The 22,766-nt window shown below is 45.8% G+C and overlaps 1 non-coding gene across 1 annotated transcript; it reads left to right on the forward strand.

The window, feature by feature from the left end:
* Positions 1–8,403: 8,403 nt before the first annotated feature.
* On the forward strand, positions 8,404–8,493 carry trnap-cgg (transfer RNA proline (anticodon CGG)). Its single transcript is given in 2 exon segments — positions 8,404–8,439; positions 8,458–8,493. It is a non-coding gene; the product is annotated as a tRNA-Pro (tRNA).
* The last annotated feature ends 14,273 nt before the right edge of the window (positions 8,494–22,766 follow it).

Consider the following 22,766-nt stretch of genomic DNA (forward strand, 5'->3'; position numbering starts at 1 on the left):
TTTAACACACCACCATGTTCCCTGGCTAACATCTCTGTCTCAGGCATGCAGAAGTGTTCCAGCAAAGCTCAGCTCCAGGTGGAAGAACAACGCCTCATTTTCCACTTGAAGACCCAATAGTCCTCCGGTCTTCAATATCGAATTCCTTGACTTTAGTGCCTGAAATCTGCCATTTCCTATTCTCTCCTATTCACTCAATGTCGTCCTGAGCAGCTTTCCCGTACAAGGGCGCTCTGTTCTGCACCTCTCTCATCTGCTTCCCCAAAAGCTTCGGCATTATATTTCACATTGATATTCTGGCCCAATGTGCATAGTTGTGGTGACACCCTCGTGGAGGTCTGAGTGGTCTTCTCCTGTTCTCTGTCCCCTGTGTTGAGGAGGGCAATGCTTGTCACTGGCAACCTGGGTGTCAGAAAAATGTTTAGAAACAAAATAGTTTAATTACCTGCCAGAGGAGAGAGCCCGGTTTCTGGGGACGGGATAAACAGCAGCAGGGAGACAGAATGAGAAGCAGCTGTTCTGGAAACTCTCTACCGCTTGCAATTCTTAGAGCAGTGACAAATGTATTTCACACTGAACAAGTCTCAGTTAGTTCAAGTGGTGTGGCGGGTGGGTGCATGCCCGCTTTCTGGCTCGTTGGTCTAGGGGTATGATTCTCGCTTAGGGTCTTCTACTGCGCAGACTTGCCAGAGATGCAGTATTTGATTGGAAAATTGGGGCAGCTTTCCACCTGGAACAGAAGCATTGCTAGTCATGAGGGGCCTAGAAACAGGAAATAATGTTGTGAAAATGCTCCGACGCCTGAAAGGATCTACAATGATTCTGCAGAGTTTTAAAGTCACGTGGAAAAGCAGTAAAAGTGACATGAGGAGGAACGTTTCCATACAGGGAATTGTTAATGTCAGTAAATCCCTGCCTGACAGTGACAAAGAGGAAGATTCATTGGATACAGAGGGAATTCGGTGGTCATGTTCAGGTGTGCAGATCTACACAGGGAAGGCAATAGAATGATACGAATTGAGACACTCGTTTACTTATGGCGAAAAACCAGCAGAGCGAAGGTGGGCCGCATGGCCTCCCTCTGCGCGGTGACACGTTGTGGTTCAGAGTGAAATCACAGTTCGACCAACAGAATGTGGGAATTTAGAACAACGTTTATATTTAGACAGCCTCTATGTGTCTGCACAACAGCATATTAAACGACAGCAGTGGAAGTCTTTGACATCAGTCTCAAACGTGCATGCCACACGCCAGACGAAAGGCTGAAGGGATCTGTGCAAAACACTCCGTGCGGGAAAGTAGAGTGGGTTCATGTCACTCGATCGAAACTATCGTCTGCTATTGCTTCCCTTTGTAACCGTACTCTGTTCTGTATCTTGCCTTTGCCTCTGCTTCCCAAATCTTCGAGCACCTGAACTGAATATGTCACTAAACACTGGCCCAATTTACACAACTGAAAGGAAGTGCTTGTGGAGATTTGAGTTGTTTCCCGCCGGTCTGCTCTGAACTGAATCGTAAACCTCTTCTCTGAAATAGGAATGAGCTGGGGAAGTTGAAACATATTCGAATTCGAATCCCTACCGTGTGGAAACAGGCCCTCCTGCTCAACAAGTCCGATTCAACCCTCCGAAGAGTAACCCGCCCATACCCTACATTTCCTTCTGACTGATGCGCCTAACCGGATCTCTGGGCATGGTCAGTCCACCTAACCTGCATATCTTTCGACTGTCGAAGGAAACCGGAGCAGGAAACCCACGCAAAGATTGAACAAACTCCACTCAAACAAGCTGCACAAGGGTAGGATCGAATTCAGGTACCGTTATGAGACAGCAGTGTTAACCAATGAGCCACACAGCCACATTATTTGCGGTCGTATTCATTCCCTGCAATAATTCCCCTCTCCGGTTCAGACGTGAATGACAGGACGATCAGCATTTCGAAAGCAGCATCACCACACAGACACAGTTCCCATGATTCGGACACATGTCACCGATTGGGAATCATCTCGGAGAGATACAAGTGACAGAGAGTCACATGGAAATTATGGACTGAACGGCTTCAGGCTGTGGCGGAATGACGTCACGCGTTGATGCCGTCCCTCTCCCTGTCTCTGGGACAGAGCGGCTGAGGGAGAAACAATGGCTCATTTTTAACTTCATCTGGGACAGTTGGGGCTCAGATGTTCACTGCTGCCCGTTCGCAGCAAAGAAACAGACGCCTGTGTTAGAAAAGCCTTTCTGCAGGATTGCTGTGTGAAGAGGAATTCTGAACACCAAGCAAGCTGCACACAAATACACTCATATGAATTTACCTGAGGGAACAGTTTCCGGTGTCCATTTCTCTCTGTCCCGCCATCACAGCAGCTTTCTGTTTCTTTGATTACAGACCTTTGTAATGTAGTTAAAACTTGCCCATTTCCTATGCATGAGTGGAACTGACGTCTCCTATCCCAAGTGATTGAGAGAGAGCAGAAGAGCGAATGGGCTCTGCCCTCCCCCAGAATACTTGCAAGGAGAAACAAAATGGTTTAATTATCCGCCAGTGGAGAGAGTCCGGTTCCTGGAAACAGGACAAACAGCAGCGTCCTGGGCGCAGGGAGACAGAATGAGAAGCAAATGTTGTGGAATCTCTTTGCTGTTTGCATTTCTTGGAGCAATGTCAAATGTATTTCACACTGAGCAAGTCTCAACTGCTTCAGGGGAGGGCGCTGGAGGTATCAGGGGTCAGGGCAGAGACGGAACTCAACAGCCTGTGACTCGCTGATCTAGCGGTGCGAATTTTGCTTCGGGTCTTCAGCTACACGCTCGTGCGAGAGATGCTGGGTTTGAATCCCGAACGAGCCCTCATTTCGAAAATTGCCTTGTGCAAAATTTCTCAATGAAACGAGATCGGACTGCCTGAAGTAAGGATGGGGCAGAGCTCCAATTGCAATGAGCTCGGCGAAGGGAACATTTGTGACAAGTGGAGTCAAGTATTGCAGACTGTTCGCCCGCGCAATCCGAATCATCCAGCTGCATTACTGTTCAGTTCTGAGGGGGAAATTTCAGGAAGCGGCAAGTGAAGTGATTGGACACAGTGCTGAACAGGTTGAAGTGAATGGTGCGGTGCATGAGGAATTACAGCACTGAAGGTAGATTGTAAAGTTGGGAACGTTTGATGAACAGAAGGCTGAAAGTTGGCCTGATTGAAGTTTTCCAAGTCATCAGGGGTCTAGACAGAGGAAGTAATATAGTGAAAATGCTCCCATGAATGAAAGGATCGAGAACGATTTGGCAGAGATTTAAAGTCATCAGGAAAAGTAAAAGTGACATTCGGAAGAATGTTTTCGCACAGGGAGTGGGGTCAGTAAATCCCTGTTTGACAGTGACAAAGAGGCAGATTCAATGGACACAAATGGGAATTCAATGGTAATGTTCAATGTAACAATGTGCAGATTTACAGGGAGAGGGCGACAGAATGATACACATAGAGACACTTATTTATATATTGTGTCGAGCCAGCAGAGCTAAGTTGGGCTGCACGGCCTCAGTCTGCGCTGTCACTCATTTTGTGATATTGAGTACAATCGGAGTTGGACCAACAGCACGTGGGAAATTTGACAACCGGTATATCTTGTCCAACAGGATACTCCATCACAGCAATGAAGGTGTTTTGACATTATTCTCGAAAGTATATGCCACAATGCAGATTCAAAACGGAGTATTCCTTTGAATCGCTGAGTAATTTTTTACAGTTATTCAGTTAAGGTGAGTGAAGTTACGCATTGGGAGCCACTCCAGCTGATAGGTCAAAGCCGTTTTCTCATGTGTGATAGTCCTACCAGCACTCTGATATGCTGTGCTTCTCGTCAGTAGATGCAAATAAATGTCCCATTCTGATACACAGGCCACGGTGACCCAGCTGTGGTGACAAGCCTGTGAAAGGCTGTGTGGTCTTCTCCTGTTCTCTGTCGGGTTGCTATGATCCGAATCATCAAACCACTTTTCCCTGAGATGGGAATAAACTGATGAAGGTGAAACACATCAGTTGTGGTGTGTTCCATGCGCAGGAGGCCCTGCAGTAATTCCCCACGCTGTTTCACAAAGCAGCATCCTCTCGGTGAATTACGCTTGGCAAAAAACGATTGAACCAAATCAGTGTCCGCCACTGGATTTTACTGACACCGTTTATAAAATTCAGGCTCACCGTTAATGTGGAGAGGAGCCGTCAGACTGTAGTTTCCGCTCCTTTAGTTGAATAAAAATAATTTTAACTGTGTCCAGTGAGAGGAACGGATTTGCTGTTGGTGGAAAACATTTCTACCTGAACTCGCTATCACTGTCTTGATGGATTAAAACATAAAGCTGGGAGTCTCTAGATTATGTTGTAAAAATATCGGAATAATGTTCGTCATGCCCGCGCTGTCACCAACTGAATGAAGCGGCTGCCCAGAGGGATGCGGCAGGGTATTTAAATCCCCTGCTGGAACAGTCTGTGTTTCACTTCTTACACTGGGGGAAGCTGAGCATTTACCCAAACAATGGGAACAGCACCTCCCTGACACAGTGTTCACAAATCAAACTGATAGCAAAGCTTCATGTGCGATCAAAAGTGCCCGGAAAGCAGACTTGGCTCAACACATAACCGCGAGCGTACTCCTTTCTTGAGGTATAGTTGACTGCCGTGAGTCTGACTTGATTTGAGCACGTCACCTACTGAGCTGGAATCAGAGGCGCTACCGTTGCGCCACAAGCCTACCGTAAACTGTGTGTTTCTATTCATGGTTAAGGTAACTGATCGCACTGCAATGATTTTACCTTATGTGGAACAATGGAGATCAACAGTTCATGTCTGTTCTGTCTCTCCCCCCCACCCCTCCCTCTGTCTCTCGAAACAATTTCCAACTCTCTCTCAATAAAAAGCTGAAAGAATTTTCGATGCTGTATATCAGAAACAAAAAAAAAACAAGAGTTGCCGGTGACCGTTCCATAGAACTGATGGTGATTGGGAAAATGTCCGTTTATATGCGAAAAATATTGTGGGAGGAAGGCGGACGCAGTAACTGATAGATCAGGACAGAGCCCAAAGCGAGGGAAGAACTGTTGGACAGGAAAGGGAGTTGATAACAATCTGCATGGGAGGGTGAATAACTGTTAATGAAGACTGTTCATAGCTAAGAATAGGTAGTGCGTAATGACAGACTATGTGATAACAAAGCTTGGTGTGTGTGGAAGGGACGAGGAAACTATGGATTTCAGGCCCTAGAATTATTGAATTCGATATTGGGACCGGAGGGATGTATGGTCCCCAAGTGCAATATTTGGTGCTCTTCGTTCTGCTGGTGCTGAGCTTCGCTGGAACACTCCAGCAAACCTGAGACAGAGATGTTGGCCAGGGAACAGAATGGGGTGTGATATTGGCAGGCAACCGGAAGCTCCAGATCTTTTTTGCGGCAGAACGTAGATGTTCTGTGCAGCAGTCACCTAGTTTACGCTTAATTTCCCCAATGTAGATGAGATCACATTGTGAGCAGCAAATGCAGTAGACCGGGTTGTGGGAAGTGCAGGTAAAGTGCTGCTTCACCTGTTAAGTATGGTTGGGCCTTTGTATAGTAAGGAGGGTGCAGGTAGATGGGCTGGTGTTACACATTCTGCAGTTGCAGGGGAAAGTGCTTTTGGACTAATGGGATGGGAATGGGGGTAGGGTTGATGGGAATGAAGTAAGAGTGGACCCAAGGTATACTCCTGCCCATATACTCTTCCGTCAAATAGAGAAATGTATTAAGTGTGTACAAGGAATTTTTCTCAATCACCATGTAGATGTATATACTGGGGAGAGTGCAAAACCTAAGGGCCAGCAACCATAATTCTATTAACATTAGATTGGTGATTGAAAATAATATATCAGATCTAAAAGTTGAAGTTCTAAATTGGAGGAATACTCAGGTATTAGGCAAGATTCTTCAAAAGCTAATTGGGGGCAGATGTTCGCACGTTAAAGGACTGCTGGAAAATGGGAAGCCTTCAGATATGAGATAACAAGAGTCCAGACAGTATATTCCTGTTAGGGTGAAAGGAAAGGCTGGTATATTGGGGAATGCTGGATGACTAGAGAAATTGACATTTTGGTTAAGACAAAGAAGGAACCAGATGTCAGTTATAGACAGAGAGATCGAGTGAATCCTTAGAGAATAAAGGCAGTACAAGCATACTTAAGAGGGAAATCATGAGGGCAAAAAGGGGGCATGAGATAGCTTTGGCAAATAGAGTTAAAGATAATCCAAAGAGTTTTTATAAATACATTAAGGACAAAAGGGTAACAAGGGAGAGAATAGGGCCCCTCAAAGATCAGCAAGGCAGCCTTTGTGTGGAACTGCAGTAGATGGGGGAGATACTGAACGGATATTGTGCATCAGTGTTTACTGTGGAGAAGGGCATGGAAGATATAGAATGTGAGAAAATAGATGGTTACATGTTGAAACAATGTCCATATTGCAGATGAGAAATTGCTGGATATCTTGAAATGCATAAAAGTGGATAAATCCCAAGGACCTGATCAGGAGAACCCCAGAACTCTGTGGGAAACTGGGAAAGTGATTGCTGGGCCTCTCACTGAGATATTTGTATCATCAATAGTCACAGGTGAGGTGCCGGAAGGCTAGAGGGTGACTAACGTGGTACCACTATTTAAGAAAGGTGGTAAGGAAAAGCCAGGGAACTCGAGACCTATGAGCCTGACATCCGTGATGGGCAAGTTGTTGGAGAGAATCCTGAGAGGTAGGATTTACATGTGTTTGGAAAGGCAAGCATTAATTAGGGATGGTCAGCATTGGTTTGTGCTTGGGAAATCATGTCTCACGAACGTGATTGAGTTTTTCGAAGAAGTAACAAAGTGGATTGATGAGGGCAGAGCGATGGACGTGATCTATATGGACTTCAGGAAGGCATTCATCAAGGTTCCTCATGGGAGACTGGTGAGCAAGGTTTAATCTCATGGAATGCAGGGACAACTAGCCATTTGGATACAAATCTGGCTCGAAGGCAGAAGACAGAGGGTAGTGATGGAGGGTTGCTTTTCAGACTGAAGGCCTGTGACCAATGGTGTGTCCCAAGGATCGATGCTGGATCCACTACGTTTTGTCATTTATATAAATGATTTTCATGTAAACGTAGGAGGTATAGTTAATAAGTTTGTAGATGATACCAAAATTGGAGGTGTAGTGGACAGCAAAGAAGGACACCTCAGATTAGAACGGGATCTTGATCAGATGGGCCAATGGGCTGAGGAGTGGCAGATGGAGGTTCATGTAGATAAATGTGAGGTGCTGCATTTTGGAAAAATAAATCAGAGCAGGACCTTCACACTTAATGATAGATTACTTGGAAGTGTTGCTGAACAAAGAGACCTTGGAGTTCAGGTTGATAATTCCTTAAAAGTAGAGACGCAGGCAGATTGGATAGTAAAGAAGGCGTTTGGTATGCTTTCCTTTGTTGGTCAGAGCATCGAGGATAGATGTTGGGAGCTCATGTTGCTACTGTACAGAACATTGGTCAGGCCACTTTTGGAATATTGCATGTAATTTTGGTCTGCTTCCTATCGGAAAGATGTTGTGAAACTAGAAAAGGTGCAGAAAAGATTTACGAGGACGCTGCCAGGGTTGGAGGGTTGAGCTATCGGGAGAGGCTGAGTAGACTGTTTTCTCTGGAGCGTCGGAGGCTAAGGGGCGACCTTATAGAGGTTTATAAAATCATGAGGGATATGGATAGAGTAAATAGACAAGTTCTTTTCCCTGTGATGGGGGAGTCCAGAACTAGAGGGAATAGTTTTAGGGAGGGCAGGGAAAAGATATAGAAGGGACATAAGGGACAACCTTTTCACGCAGAGGGTGATGCATGTACGGCATGAGCTGCTGAAGTAAGTGATGGACGTTGGTATAATTACAGCATTTAAAATGCATCTGGATGTGTATGTGAATAAGAAGTTTTTATGGGGATTTGGGCCAAGTGCTGGCAAGTGGGACTAGATTAGGTTAGGATATCTGGGCTGCATGAACGAGTTGGACCAAAGGGTCTGTTTCCGTATTGTACATCTGTGTTACTCTGTGAGACTCCATGGGATTCTCTGCCCAAGAGAGCAGTTGAGACAGCTTCATGAAGTATATCGAAGACACAGTTGGATGGGTGTTTGCATGGTAGGGGAATTAAGGGTGGTCGGGATAGTGCAGGTTGGTGGAGCTGTGATCTTAATGAATGACGGGGCAGGCTTGACCAAATGGCCTACTACTGCTTCTGCTCCTACCAATCTGTAACACTGCATTTCCCGCGGCAGGAGTTTTCCCAGGGCACAAAGGAAGTTTTCTAAAATATATTTAAACCCCTTGCTTTGCTTGAACTCAAATTGACTTGGCGGTAAGCCGAAGCTTGTGGCTCGTTGGTCTAGGGGTATGATTCTCGCTTCGGGCTTTCTGCTGTGTGGATATGCGAGAGATCCCGGGTTCAAATCCCGGACGAGCCCTCAGCTCTCACATTGCCTTGTTCAAAAACTACCAATTAATTTTCTCAAAAAGCAGCTTCGTTTCACGAGATCCGACTGCCTGAATTCGGGATGGGGCAGAGTTACCATTACAATGAACGCGGCAAGGGCAACACTTACTCAAATTGAACGCAAGTTTTACTTGTGGGCGTTTGGAACGCGTTGCCAGCAGAGGTGCTAGAAGCAGGCACAGTAGATTCGTTTAAGATGCGTCCGGATAAATGCACGAGTCGGGGGTGGAGGGGGGTGCGATTGGGGGGGGGGGGCGGGAGTAGAGGGATACAGATGCTTAGGAATTGACGGACACGTTTAGACAGTACATTTGGATCGGCTCAGGCTTGGAGAGCTGAAGGGCCTGTTCCTGGGCTGTAAATTTTCTTTGTTCTTTGTTCTCTATGGTGTATATCTGATATTGTTGGCTATTCTAAAAGTTTCTTTGCAATTATTATTCACCTTCTAATGTAGTAATGGAGTTATGTCCTTTTTTGTCGTTTATTTTTTATTTAAAAGGTCAGCAGGAAGTCATTCAGCATCTTCACTGGCTTTCTTTTCTCAAGCTTCTTTCGCTTGTGGACCCACTCGTGCATCCACAACATTTCATTTTCATATCCTTGATTCAGCTCCATTTTCAGCATCTTTGTCGGCAGTTTGTTCCATGTTTGGGAGAAGATTTGTAGCTCGGGTGCTCGTTGTTGTGGTAATAATAGTGTTGTCCCAGTCGAACTCATGACAAGCAACATGAGTTTGACTGGGACAACACTACTATTATAGGACAAGCCAAACAGAGAACAACCAGGGAATTCCTAGAGGCATGGCACTCATCCACTGATTCAATCAACAAACACATCGATCTGGACCCGATATACCAGCCACGGCAGCGGACAGCTGGAACTGACAACCGGAAGCGGCAGGTACAAATCACTTTAAATGCCGAAGGAAACATCACAGAAGCGCTTCACAGGAGGCTCCCAAGCACTGAGGATGTCACCTAGATAGGGGACGAAACGTCTGCAACACAAATTCCCAGTTCGGTGAACAGAACCACAACAGTTTGTTCCATGTTATTGTCACTGAAATTAAGTTTTCCTCCATGCACAGCTGAGCCGACCTGGCTGCAGGAGGGTTTTCAGGTTTCTGTGGTCTGGATAATATGTGATCAGCAGGCATCTCACAATCTATCGGAATTGCCACCTATGTTATGTTCATTAACTGTACTGACAGTGATCACTTATTTTGTGATTTTTCTTTGCAGGAAGACGTGCAGAAGGAAATCTGAAAGCATACATCAACTTCTGACAGAGCCACTTGCTTCATTGGGACTTGAATATCAGCAGCCATTCCAATCAAGAAGACATGTTTGCTTTTGTTTGCTTGAGAGATTCTGGACACTGGTGCGGCAGGAAGAATACTGAGACACCGGAGTGAGGGAGATTCAGTGCGCTGACTGTGAAAAGTCCTTCAAACCAATTACTCAACTTCGCGAATCAAAGTCTCACCCCTCACGGTGGGAAAGACTATGTCACCGTTCTGTTTGTAATTTCAATCCCAGAGCAACACAAGGAAAGCTCCCTCCAAAGGGGAAGCTGTGGAAATGTGGGGACTGTGGGAAAGGATTCTCTTCCCCATCCGTGCTGGAAACCGACAGACACATTCACACCTGGTGAGGAGATTCACCTGCTCAGTGTGTAGGAAGGACTTCAGTCCGGTCAGCCATCTGCAGACGCACGAGTGGGTCCACAAGTGAAAGAAGCCAGTCACGTGCCCCATGTGCGGGAGGGGTTTCACTCAGTCAGCTGCACTGCTGACCCACCAGTGGGTCCACACCGGAGAGAGGCCGTTCACCTGCTGTAAGCACCTGCTCCTCCCACCTGCGGAGGCACCAGTGAGTTCAGGTGCGATCGAAGGGGGATTGAAGGAGCGGTGGCCGAGTGCCAAGTGTTTATGCACGAAACGTCGATTCTCCTGCTCCTTGGATGCTGCCTGACCTGCTGTGCTTTTCCAACACTACACTATCGACTCTGAATCTCCAGCATCTGCAGTTCTCACTTTCTCCTCGAGGGCAAGGTTGGACTCGTCTTTTATTCACTCATTCACTCCTTACAGCCTGTCCTTTGTTGTGGCCTAACTGCACATACATCAATGCAAGTTTCAGAAAGATTTCTGCAGCTTTTAAAAGAATAACATTCTTCCTGACTTTAACGAAGTTTCTGAATATATAGTTTTAGTTATTCTCAATTTTAAAAATCAGCTATTTCTCTCATGCCATGTTTCTCAGGTAAAGTCATCACCATCCATTCTCTCTCTCTCTCTCCTGAGAAAGACTTCATACAGCGGTCAAAGAGGCTGAGGCACGAGAAAGGACGATTGTGGGGGTGGGGGGGTGGTGAGGGGTTCACTGGTGGTGGTGGGGAAGGGAGGGAAATGGACAGGGGAATAGACTGGGGTTCAGAGGGTTGGGGGAGAGAACAGAGGGTACAGTGCGTGGAGAGAGAATGGACAGGGGGCAGTGGATGAGGAGAAAATGGACAGGGGGGCAGAATGTGAAGAGAGAGACAGCACAAATTCCACCTCCTCCAGGACTGGTGTCAGTGTCCCACGAACTGGAACCCACGCCTCCCACATTTCTCAATATACGCGTGGCTAAGGCAGCGGAACCATATCATCCCGACAGGCCATTCACAGCGACCTACCTAATAGCATCCCACTCAGACCCACTCGATTACGCTACAGCCCTGCAGTTCCCTATGGCTATTTCCTGATGAAGGGTTTTGCCCGAAACGTCGATTCTCCTGCTCCTCGGATGCTGCCTGACCTGCTGTGCTTTTCCAGCTCCACCCTCTCGACCCTAATCTCCAGCCTCTGCAGTCCTCACTTTCGTCCAGTAAGGGGTTAATGTTCCCTTCCTAGTCTTTTAGATCTATTAAAATCTTTCCCCCTCACCTTTACCCTCTAGTTTTGGAATACCTCTACCCAGGGGAAAAGACAGAAACGTTGAGCAGCCAGACAAAATGTGGAGGCACAGGGCGAAAAAATCGGCAAAAAGAATGGCTTCAGCATTTTTCTCTCGTAATCTCATTTGGACGCTTAATATTTGTCATGATCGGGAGGTGCCCGTGTTGGACTAAGGTGTACGAAGTTAAAAATCACACAACACCAGGTTACAGTCCAATAGGCTTGTTTGGAAGCACTAGCTTTCGAAACGCTGCTACTTACATCAGGTGGTTGTGGAATATAACATCGTAAGATCATAAATTCTGTCTTACGATGTTATACTCCACAATCACCTGATGAAGGAGCAGGGCTCCGAAAGATAGTGCTTCCAAATAAGTCTCTTGCACTATAACCAGGTGTTTTGTGATTTTTTTAGCTTAAAAATTTGTAACAAATTCCTACACATTGAGCATGCTCTGCAGTGTCAGCAAGCACTGCGCATACTCTTGGCGCACAAGCTCCTTTCCATGGAGCAATGGAGAACCTTGGTGGACCGGAAGGACTCTGGTCCTCCTGCCAATCAGAGCCGGCCATTGTCGAAATGTGGAGATTGGACCGTGAGCTCTGAAGCTGCAGCTGCTCTTTTCTCTCTGCATAAGATCAAAGGTCATCCCAGACTGTAACTTCCTTCCTCTGTCTAACATTTGTGAGTACAACAGTGTTTTTCTCACCACTTTTTCATTCTGGGGTTCAACTGTTGACTTGCAGCAATTGAAAGGAAAGAGTGAACCGAGGGAGGGGCCAGACTCTGGAAAAGTTGATCCCGGTCTGTGTGTCAGCTTGCAAGCACATGGCAAATGCAGTACCACAATGTGAAGTTATAGCCTTTGCAGTGTAAAAAGAAAGCAGAAAGGAGATGCATTATTTAAATAGTGATATGTTGAGATGTGGCGAAACTTAGATGCTGGAAATCAGAGTTGAATATTGTGGCGCTGGAAAACCACAGTAGGTCAGGCAGCAACTGAGGAGGAGGAGAGTCGACGTAACGGGCACGAGCCCTTCATCAGGAGTGATGTGCTTCAACACCAGTCAATGCCAGTTGTCAGAAAGGTGCAGCAAGCAATGAGCAAAGCAAGTGGTATATCAGCAAGATAATTGAGTTCAGAAGTGGGGATGTCTTCCTGCAGTCAGGTCCGTTATTGAATATATTCAAGGCTGAGCTCATGTGACTTTGAAGAACAAAGACGTTATGGGAGAAGGCAAGAAAATGGTTTTAAGACCAGTAGAGAACAGTTACAGAGTCATACAGCACAGAAAGAGACCATTCAGTCGAACTAGTCCATGCTGACGGTGTTCTGAAACTGAACTGGTCCCACCTGCCAGTCTTTGGCCCATATCCCTGCGAACCTTTCCTATTCATGTACTTATCCAAATGTCTTTTAAACATTGTAACTGTACCTGCATCCAGCAACTCCTCTAGACATTGAATCCTCACATGAACTACTCTTTATCTTTTAAAAAAAGGTGCCCTTTATGTCTTTTAAAAATGTTTCTTTCTTCACCTTCAAAATTTGCTCCCTAATCTTGAAACAACCACATAGGGAAAGAATACCTGCTGTTCACCTCATCTATACCCCTAATGATTTTATAATCCTCTCTAAGGTCACCTCTCAACCTCCGAAGCTCCAATGAAAAAAGTCCCAGCCCATCCATCTAGATGCAGGTATTTTTATATCCAGTTATGAACTGTTCAATGCTGGTGCCAGTTGGAAAGACCAAATGACCTATTCCTGCTCCCAATTCACACACTCTGTGTCCAGGACAGCAAGACACCATACGACATAGGTGCAGAAATTAGGCCATTCAGCCCATCAGATCTGCTCCACCATTCAATCACGGCTGATATGTTTCTCAACCCCGTTTTGAAATATGGATTTTGGAAAGGCAGATCAGGGCAGGGTGTACACATTTAATGGGGAGTGTTGTTGAATAAACATACCTTAGAGTGCTAGTTCATAGTGGAGTCGCAGGTAGACAGGATAGCAAAGAAGGTGTTGATATATTTGCTTTTATAGGTCAGTGCACTTCAATACAGATGTTGGGAGGTCATGTTGCGGCTGCACAGGACATTGATTAGGCCACTTTTGGAATACTGCATTCGGTTCTGGTTTCCTTGCTACAGGAAACGTGTTACGAGCCTTTGCAATGATTTGGAAAAGATTTACAAGGCTATCGCCAGAGTTGGAGGGTTTGATCTATATGGAGAGGCTGAATAGGCTGGGCTGTTTTCTCTGGAACATTGGGGGCTGAGGGTGACTTTATAGAAGTTCATAAGGAGCATGGATAGGGTGAATAGCCAAAATCTTTTCCCCAGAATAGGGAAGTCCAAAACTAGAGGACATAGGTCTGAGGTGAGAGGCGAAAGCTTTAAAAGGAACCTCAGAGGCACCTTTCTCATGCAGAGTGTGTTGCGTGTATGGAATGAGCTGCCAGAGGAAGTGGTGGAGGCTGGTATATTAACAGCATTTTTAAAGGCATTTGGTAATAGGGAGAATTGAGAGGGATATGGGTTATGTGCAGGCAAATGGAACTATGTTAATTTGGGATATCTGGTCATCACGGACAATTTGGACTGAAGGAAAGCAGAAGTGTCGTTGTGAAGACTGAACGTTCAGTGCAGCTTTCAAAGATGCTTTCTCCTTACTGGGAGCAGAAGCTAAAATGAAATCTTTCATTTGTGCGACAGCAACTGAGTGAGGGCATTCGGGATATTGGTGGAAAGTGGGAGTTTGTTGCAATGTGGAGTTGAAGCGATTAAAGTAATGTGTGGTGAGCAGGGAGCCCAGTGAAGGGTTTGGTGAGTTTTTGTTTTAAACTGCTCATTTCTTTCAGCCTTCAACATTGTATTTCCAATGCTGTCCATCAGTGGGAGTGGCGAATCAGTAACTGGTATCGTTAGAAACCTTACGATTTTCAGTACTGCAGGTATAGCATTGTCTCATCAGCTTTGTAAAGGTTGCTGGCAGCAGAGGGAGGTGTGGGCTGTATTCACTAGAAATGATTAAGCAGTTAGATAGCACACATACAATAGGCAGGGTGAGACTTGTCTTTCGATCGCAGAAGGTGGGTGGTTCTGGTGCTGCAGTCCAGGGCAAACCCAACTATGGTAAATCATAGAATCCCTCCAGCGTGGAACCAGGACATTCATCCCATCAAGTCCACACTGAACCATTCAAAGAGCATGCCATCCAGACCCACCCTATCTAGTCGTTTCTGCCAGTGAGTGAGACTAGGTCACAAGATTAGGAGGAGTAGGCTTAAGACAGAGGAGAAGGAGCTGCTTTTCCCAGAGAGTGGTGAATCTATGGAATTCTCTGCCCAAGGAAGCAGTAGAAGCAGGCATATTCAAGACGCAGTTCGATGGGATTTTGTATGGTAGGTGAAGTTAGGATAGTCAGGATAATGCAGGTAAGAGGAGCTGAGACGATGGATAGATGAGCCATGATCTTAATGAATTTCGGAGTACCTCGATGGACCAAATAGCCTACTCCTCCTATTACTGTGAATGTATAAAGCTGCATTTCTCATGGCCAATCCGAATCAAGGCAGGTGAGCAATGTAGAGATGTGGAAAATGAACATCGGAGAATGATAGAAAGGGACACGGAAAGTAAATGTCCCAGTCCAAAGATTTTCAGGTCAGGTCAAATGACCATGCTAAATTGTCCATAGTGTTAGGTACATTAATAAGAGAGAAATGGGTCTGGGTGGGTTACTCTTCAGGGTGTCGGTGTGGACTTGTTGGGCCAAAGGGCCTGTTTTCACACTGTAGAGAAACTAATCTAATCAAAACTGGATTTACAGATCACAAAAATTGAAAGTGAAGACTGTATGGCTGAATGTATTGTATGTGCTGCATTGTAACAAAACTGAATGAATTGACTGCATACATTGAAGAGAATAATTATGATCTGAGACTCCTTACAGGGACATGGCTTCAGGATGACAAGGATTGGGTCCTGAATATTGAGGGGCTACGTGGCATTCAAGTCGAATAGGAAGCGAGGTAAAGATAGAGGGTTGGCACTGCTAATCAAAGCACTAATAACATGGTACTGTGTTGCAGCTCGGATTTCAGCTCCTGGTTTCCCTGTCCTCCTCTCCCTGTTCCAACAAAGTAAGATGTTGTCCGTTCTCAGCTCAGCTGGCTTTCTGCTGAAACTTTGAGCCCCTTTTACACCTTCCAGAACAATAAAACATTCAGTCAACCAAGGCCCAATCCACAATATTCCCAGCCTGACAACCATCCAGACTGAGAGAGTCATCATAACAGGGAAAAAACAAGAAAAATGAAACAAAATTAGACATAAATCACATTTGGTGCTCACGCTTAACGTTTATTCATTACATAGTAAACCAGAATTTGGGGTGTCCCAGGATTCTTATCGTCCCCTACTTGAGGAATTCTCTCTCCCTAACAATATTTACATCAACAGAAATAAAGCATCGACTATCAAATAAACATCGAGCTACACATCACGGAAATAGACTTTTTGATCCAACACATCCATGCTGACTAGATGTCCTATATAAATCTAGTGACCCATTTGCCAGCATTTGGCCCATATCCCTCCAAACCTTTCCTATTCACACACCCATCCAGATGCCTTTTAAATGTTGTAATTGTACCAGCCTCCACCACTTCCTCTAGCCTATTTACCCTATCCATGCCCCTCATGATTTGATAGCTATCTATAAGGTCACCCCTCAGCCTCCGACACTCCAGGGAAGCAGCCCCATCCTATTCAGACTCTCCTTGTACTACAAATCCTTCAACCGTGGTGACATCCTTATGAATCTTTTCTGCACACTTTCAAGTTTCACAACATCCTTCCTATCCTATAGTAGGGAGACCAGAATCGAATGCAATAATCCAAAAGTGGCCGAACTAATGTCCTGTACAGCTACAACATGACCTCGCAACTCCTATACCCAATGCATTCAATGGGTCAAATGGCCTCATTTTGCACTGCAGTGATTTAATGTTTTGATTTTGTATCAGAGTCAATTTCAGTCACTATCTCTGGTTTACGGTGTGTCAGTCTGGGATAACTGGTACCGGAATTACATGCAATACTCCTAACGTGGCCTAACCAATGTCTTCTACAGTCGCAACATGACCTCCCGACTCCTGCACCCAGTGCACTGACCAATAAAGGCAAGCATATCAAACACCTTCTTCACTATGCTGTCTATGAGCGACTCCCCTTTCAAGGAACTATGAACTTACCATCGAGTCACGGGCCTTTTGTCCAATCAGTCCACGCCAACCATAATCCCCAAATAAATCAGTCTCTTCAGCCTTCTCTTGTCCTGTATCCCTCCAAACCTTTCCTATTCATGTACTTAAATAAATGTCTTTTAATTGTACCCGCATCTACCGCTTCCTGAGGTGGTTCATTCCACATATCAACCACCAGTGTTGGATTCACAGAGGTGGGGGTTTTCTGAGAGTGAAAAGCTAAAATTAAACCCTGTGCTTTGCTGAACTCAAACCGCATTGACGTGGAAGAGTGTGAAAGGAGTTTGCAAAGTGTCCTCCATTCCCCACATGCCTCAGCTGCAGGGCAGCGCGGGTGCCCCTTCCCCTCTTCTACTCCCCGCCCCCCAACCCATTGTGGATGCCAGAATGTGGAAGTAGCCCTGTCAATTTCAGAGTGAAACTCCCTCCCTCTGGGCAACATCTGGGAGCAAAACAATGTCTCCCCCTTTCCATTCGTCATCCTGGGAGGGGGAGAGAGAGAGGCGGGGAGGGTGGTGGGTGGGATGGTGGGAACACTGTTCACTTGTAGCAACTGGAGTGACTCCATGGAGGGAGCAGGCTCTCCCAAGGTGCTCATATGATCTCTGTCCCTCTCAAAGGTATTTTCCTTGTGTATTCCCTCAGTTTGGCACGTACAGAGTTTGCACCATGGAAAAGGTTTACTTCTTTCCTCATGGTCAGAATTATAAGGGTAGTTTCTCACGGAACTGAGCAGTATTTAAGGGATTGGCACATTGATTTCAAATGTGGACATATATTGCTTCATATGCTGTATATCTGATATTGTTGGCTGTTATAAAGACTTTGTGGACATGATTTTTCACCTTCTAATGCAGTAATGGAGTTACGTCCTATATTTCTTGTCTTTTTTTATTTACTAGGTCAGCAGGAAGTCATTCAGTAACTTCACTGGCTTTTTTTTTCCAAGCAGCCTTGACATTTCATTATCATATTCTTGATTCAGCTCCATTTCCAGCTCCTTGGTCGACAGCTTGTTCCAGGTCATTGCGATCTAAATTAAGTTTTCCTCCACACACACTTAAGGTTATCTTGCTGCATGAGGGTTTTCCGTGTCTTGCATAATATATGGTCAGCACTCATCTAGAGATCTACAGGAATTGCTACTGATGTTATATTCATTTAACAGTACTGACAGTGATCACTCAATTTGTGATTCTTTTTGCCGGAAGACATGCAGAAAGAAATCTGAAAACAAATGATTCATCATCTTCTGACAGAGCCACTTGAATCAATGTGGCTTGAATATCAGCAGTCATTCACAATGAGAAGAAATATTTGATTTTGTTTGCTTGAGAGATTTTGGATACTGGTGTGGCAGGAATAATACTGAGACACCCGAGTGAGGGAGATTCAGTACGCTGTCTGTGAAAAGTGCTTCAAACAATTTAGTCAGCTTGGGGGATCAAAATCTCACCCCTCACATTGGGGAGAGACGATGTATCCATTCTGTTTTTTAATTTCAAACCCAGCGCGACACAAAGAATGCTCCCCCCCCCCATGGGAAAACCATGCAAACGTGGGGACTGTGGGAAAGGGTTCCCTTCCGCATTGGGGCTAGACACCCACAGACACGTTCTCACTGTGGAGACGCCGTTCTCCTGCTCAGTATGTGGGAAGGGATTCAGTTGGCTGTGCAGCCTGCAGACACACCAGCGAGTTCACACCATGGAGAGACCGTTCATCTGCCGCCATTGTGGGAAAGGATTCATTCAGTCGTCCCACCTGCAGACACACCAGCAGGTTCACACCAGAGAGAGGCAATTCTCCTGCTGTCAGTGTGGGCAGCAATTAAACGATGTATCCCACCTCCTGAAACACCAGTGGGTCCACATGGGGGAGAGGCCATTCACCTGCTCTGAGTGCAGGAAGGGATTTGGCGATTCTTGCACCCTGCTGACCCAACAGCAGGTCTACACTGAGGAGAGGCCGTTCATCTGCCCCAAGTGCGGGAAGAGCTTCAGTCATGTGGGCAACTTGCGGAGGCACCAGCTGATCCACACCAGGGAGAGGCCGATCTCCTGCTCTGTGTGCGGGAAAGGATTCACTCAGACATCTACACTGTAATCTAACAAAGGGTCCATATCATGGAGAGGGCGCTCATCTGCTCTCAGTGTGGAAAGGTCTTCACCCACTCCTCCCACCTGCGGAGCCACCAATGAGTCCGTGTGCCATCGCAGGGGGATTGAAGGAGCGACGGCCAAGTGCCATTATCGACTGGACTATCAACCCAGTTCTGGGGATTCCCGCGGAGGCAGTTGGTGGAATTGAAATTCGGTCAGAAATCTGGAGTTCTGAATCTAATAATGAAACTTTTTTTGAGGGTAGAAACTGCCATCTAATTCACTCATGTCCCTTTTAGGAAAGGAAACTGCCATTGTGGGACAGGATTCACTCAGTCATCTCAACTGCATCCTTTGTCCGGTCTGGCCTACACCTGACTCCAGACCCACAGCAGCATGGTTGACTCTTGACTGCCCCCCTCCATGGCAAATGAGTGGGAGTAACTTAAATGGATACAGTGTGTGGGTTGAAATTGCTGAGTGAGGCAATCCTTCCTTCAGCTTAAGGCTGTACCAAGGATGCAATTATAAAGGTTACTCGGTGCTGACCAACAGTAAAGGAAGTGGAGTTGGGAGGAGTGTGTGAGCTTTGAGCTGTTTTTTTTAAAAAAAGCTTCTTTTCATACACTTTTTTTTTGCTGGGGAGATCTGAAGCTGTAACAAAGTTGGGTGGCAATAAAGGTCAATTGAACTTAACCCCGGTCTCAGACTGTCAATGAAAGCTATGAGATCCAATAGGTTTTTGTTTTAAAGCTGCTCATTACTTTCAGCCTCCTGCAGTAACTTTCCAATGTCGTGTATCAGAAGGAGCAGTGAATGAGTAGCTAGTATCGTTAAAAATTGTAAATTTTTCATCTCTGCAGGTGCTGCATCATTTCATCGGCATTGTATAGTTTACAGGCAGCACCAGGAGGTGTGGGCTGTGTTCAGTAGAAACAAAGTTGAAAATCACACAACACCAGGTTATAGTCCAACAGATTTATTTGGAAGCACTAACTTTCGGAACACTGCTCCTTCTTCAGGTGTTTGTAGAGCAGGATCATAAGAGAATTTACAGCAAAAGATCACAGTTTCATGCAACAGAAATTGTATATGAACAAACCTCGATTATTATTCAGTCTTTCATCTTTTAGAATGGGTTGCAGGTTTTTGGTCATTAATGTGTAAATTCTTTGAAGACACATTCTTGAGACGACTAAAGGTCTGTATCCCAATCGTGAGTGGGACTGGTTCGATTTCCAAAGTAGGAATGTATAAAATATCACATGGATTGGCTGCCTGCAGATTGTGCGCTTTTTGAGCAAAACATCATGTTATCTGCAAATATAATTCTGCAAATTCAAATTCACCCCAAAGCCTTATATGTAAGTGTGCATGCGAGAGAGAGAGAGAGAGAGAGAGAGAGTGTGCATATGCGTGAAAGTGTGTGTGCGATGGAGTATCAGCCTGTGAGAGGGTGTGTGCGTGGGTGTGGTGTATTTGTGTGTGCCTGAAAGAGGGGTCTGCATGTATGTGAGAGTGTGTGCTTTATGCGTGTGTGTGTGTTAGAGAGTGACAGTGAAGTGGAGTTACCTGTCAAGTGACATGAATCCAAGGTCCCAGTTGAGGCCATCCTCATGTGTTCAAAACTTGGCTATCAGCCTCTGCTGGCCAGTGAAAAATGATTAAGCAGTAACACAACAGACATAGAAGAGGGCAGATTGTCTTTCGATTTGCAGAAGGTGAGAAGTTCTGGATGCTGGAAACTAGGGAAAACACATGCTGGGGGATCTTCCGCTCCGAGATGGACCTGGAAGCCAGGCTGCAGACACATTGGGGGAATCATAGAGCCCCAACATTATGGAAACAAGCCCTGTGGTCCAACACAAGCCCTGTGGTCCAACAAGTCCACACTGACCCTCCGAAGAGCATCCCACCCAGACCCACCGAGTGAGCCTGACCTCGGTGGTGGGCAAGTTGTTGGAGGGAATCCTGAGGGACAGGATATACATGTATTTGGAAAAGCAAGGAATGATTCGGGATAGTCAACATGGGTTTGTGCGTGGGAAATCATGTCTCACAAACGTGATTGAGTTTTTTGAAGAAGTAACAAACAAGATTAATGAGGGCAGAACAGTAGATGTGATCTATATGGACTTCATTAAGGCATTCGACAAGGTTCTCCATGGGAGATTGATTAGCAAGGTTAGATCTCAAGGAAAACAGAGAGAACCAGCCACTTGGATACAGAACTGGCTCAAAGGTAGAAGAAAAAGGGTGGTGGTGGAGGGTTGTTTTTCAGACCGGAGGCCTGTGACCAATGGAGTGCCACAAGGATCGGTGCTGAGCCCTCTACTTTTTGTCATTTACATGAATGATTTGCAGATGACAGCAAATTGTAGGTGTAGTGGACAGCGAAGAGGGTTACCTCCGATTACAATAGGATCCGGACCAGATGGGCCAGTGGGCTGAGAATTGGCGGATGGAGTTTAATTCAGATAAATGCGAGGTGCTGCATTTTGGGAAAGCAAATCTTAGCAGGATTTATACACTTAATGGTAAGGTCCTAGGGAGTGTTGCTGAACGAAGAGACCTTGGAGTGCAGGTTCATCGCTTCTTGAAAGTTGTGTTCGCAGGTAGATAGGATAGTGAAGAAGGTGTTTGGTACATTTTCCTTTATTGGTCAGAGTATTAAGTACTGGGAGGTCATGTTGCAGCTGTACAGGACATTGGTTAGGCCACTGTTGGAATATTGCGTGCAATTCTGGTCTCCTTCCTATCGGAAAGATGTTGTGAAACTTGAAAGGGTTCAGAAAAGATTTACAAGAATGTTGCCAGTGTTGAAGGATTTGAGCTATAGGGAGACGCTGAACAGGCTGGGGCTGTTTTCGCTGGAGCGTCAGAGGCTGAGGCGTGACCTTATAGACGTTTTCAAAATTATGAGGGGCATGGATAGAATAAATAGACAAAGTCCTTTCCCTGGGGTCGGGGAGTCTAGAACTAGAGGGCACAAATTTAGGGTGAGAGGGGAAAGATATAAAATAGATCTAAGTGGCAACATTTTTGTGCAGAGTGGTACGTGTATGGAATGAGCTGCCAGAGGGTGTGGTGGAGGCTGGTACAATTGCAACATTTAAGAGGTATTTGGATGGGTATATGAATAGGAATGGTTTGGAGGGATATGGGCTGGGTGCTGGCAGGTGGGACTAGGTTGGGTTGGGATATCTGGTCGGCATGGGTGGGTTGGACCGAAGGGTCTGTTTCCATGCTGTACATCTCTACGACTCTATAATAACCCCCACAAGCTAATCCCTGAATTTAGAACACCCATCCACTCTAACCTGCACATCTTTGGACCATGGGACGAAACTAGTGCACCCCCCCATAGGAAACCCACGCAGACACAGGGTTGGTGTGGGATGGGTGGGTGAGTGGTAGGAAAGTGCAAGCTCCTCACAGACAGTCACCGTGAGGGTGGGATCAAACCCAAGCCATTGGCACTATGAGGCAGCAGTGTTAACCACTGAGCCACTGTGCTGCCCACAGTCTTGGATTGAAGGAATTCCCTCTCCAGCTCTCAGCAATTGATTGGTTTCTCCCCAATCCTGGTGATTCTCCAGTCAGTTTGAGGAATTGAATTTGCTTCCATATACTTTCTCCTGTGCAGGTGTCATTGTTACTCAGCAGCTTCAATGATCTAATGGAGGGCTCGTCTACCGCGAAAACACTCGCCCATATTTTGCTAAAGAGTTAAAGTTCTCTCCACAATCAGAACCCTGGAGCACTCCCACGCAGCTGGGATTCTCAAATCACGTTGATGTTTGAAATAATTTCCTGTAGACAAAACATTTCTTCTCCTGGATTCAAATGCTGCTGATATTCAGGCCCTGAGTAAATTTCTTGTGCATACCTGAACAACACATCCTCCTCTGCTGATACCTT

This window comes from Chiloscyllium punctatum, chromosome 36, assembly GCF_047496795.1.
Source record: "Chiloscyllium punctatum isolate Juve2018m chromosome 36, sChiPun1.3, whole genome shotgun sequence".
Lineage (NCBI taxonomy): Eukaryota > Metazoa > Chordata > Chondrichthyes > Orectolobiformes > Hemiscylliidae > Chiloscyllium > Chiloscyllium punctatum.